Source organism: Bison bison, unplaced genomic scaffold (genome assembly GCF_000754665.1).
Source record: "Bison bison bison isolate TAMUID 2011002044 unplaced genomic scaffold, Bison_UMD1.0 scf7180017864108, whole genome shotgun sequence".
In the NCBI taxonomy this organism is placed as follows: Eukaryota; Metazoa; Chordata; class Mammalia; order Artiodactyla; family Bovidae; genus Bison; species Bison bison.
In genome coordinates, this window is record NW_011494680.1 from 7,113,724 (window position 1) to 7,115,393 (window position 1,670).

Genomic DNA, 1,670 nt, shown 5'->3' on the forward strand with positions numbered 1-1,670 from the left:
AATTACAATTGACAACTCATGTAAGATTTCGTTATTTTACTTAAAATAAGGGAGCTTTTCTGTGTCTCCCCGCTCCAGATAGTGAAGATTTAGTGAAACTCAGTGCCAGTAATTAGGAGGCAGATACTGTAAAATTCAAACCTGGACATCAGCGTGTCCCACTCAGAAAAGATTTTATACACGTAGAAACCTGTGCTTTCTGTCTCACATTTTATAAGCAAGACAGGTTAATTTCAATTTCAGTTTTCCTTTCTGATGCAGACATGCGTACCTGGCGTAAGGAACAGTCTCCCAGCCACCTTCGCACACAGACCTCAGTGTTTCCTGAGAGCCGGAAGTCAGCGCCTCCTCCAGGGGCACGCGCCCATTTGAGAAAACATTCTCTCTTGCATCTTACCTAGTAGACTATGTTCACAGAAATCAGACAGAGGCAGGAGTGTCCTAGAGGACAGTCAAGGACAGGGGATGCAGAGCCGAGCCCCTGCTTCCCCAGTGCACCTGCACGGGTGGTGCTCCAGGCAGGCTGGGCCTCCTCCCTGGACCAGACCTACTTTACTCTGTAATAAAGCAGGTAGTAAATCAGGGGATCTGGCAGAGGGAGGCTCAGGACCTTCTCTGAGGAAGAGAGGTTCAGGAAGTTCACCGGGGTCCCAGGCTTGGCCTCTGGCGGGGTGGTCACCTCTTCTTTCCCACCACTCCTCCTCCAGGTCTCCAGAGCCATTGTCATCAGTGGGGTTGGAGATCGGACTGGCAAAGACCTCTTTGTGCAAAAAGACAAGCGTTTCCACTTGGCAGCGGCAAACTCGCCTTTGTTTAAACCTGGGAGTGTTCTTCAGTCTGTTTCCCGTTTCTGTTCCCTTCTTCCTGGTGAACGATCTTCTTAATGGTGCCCCGGATGGCGGTGTGGGCCAGGTCCTGGAGACTGTGAACTGCCAGGGGTGTCACGTAACTGGACGAGCCTCGGCTTCCCTGACTGACTGGCAGGGCTAGAGCAGCAGAGCAGAGGAGACAGCCAAGAAACCTGCTTCTTGGTTTCCCAAGCGGCAGGGCCAGTGCGCGTTAATCTCCGTCGTTTCTCTTGCAGCAGCAGGACCAGGATGCCCCCAACCTTGAGGAGACTCTTCGTGTACTGCTCCTGCTCCCTCTGCACGCCTGGCCTGCAGTCCACCTAGTCATACTGACAACAATCCAGAGAAATCTCCAGGCCATTGCCAGTAACGAAGGAGGGTTCAGAGAAGTCAAACTTGTCGAAGCTGTCACTTGTCCTGATAAAGAAGTCCAGCTTCTGCTTTGCGTACTCTGTCACATCTGAATGGAGTTCCACCGCGTGGTTCACACCCAAGAGGCCGACAATGAGCCCCACTATGGAGCTGAGGTACCCAGTGCCGCTGCCCAGATTCAAGAAGGAGAGGCCAGGCTGCAGGTCGAGGGACTCCATCAGCTCCAAAGAGATGCACGGAGCAGAGAGGTGGATGTTGCTGTGCTTCCACGCCATGTGCGTTCTCTAAATTCTTTGAGGTAATAGTCTGCATGGTCAATAGCTCGGAAAGCCTGCACCACCAGCTTTGAGCCTCCTTCAGATTGTCTATCAGCTCATTGTCATCTTCACCAGTACTGAAGGCGCCTCCTATCTTCGAGATCACGCTTAGGCAAAGCTACTGCTCCTCCGG

General features: G+C 52.3%; 1 pseudogene; it reads right to left on the minus strand.

The window, feature by feature from the left end:
* Positions 1-547: 547 nt before the first annotated feature.
* LOC104987915 overlaps positions 548-1,670 on the minus strand; it is a 21,263-nt pseudogene continuing 20,140 nt past the window's right edge.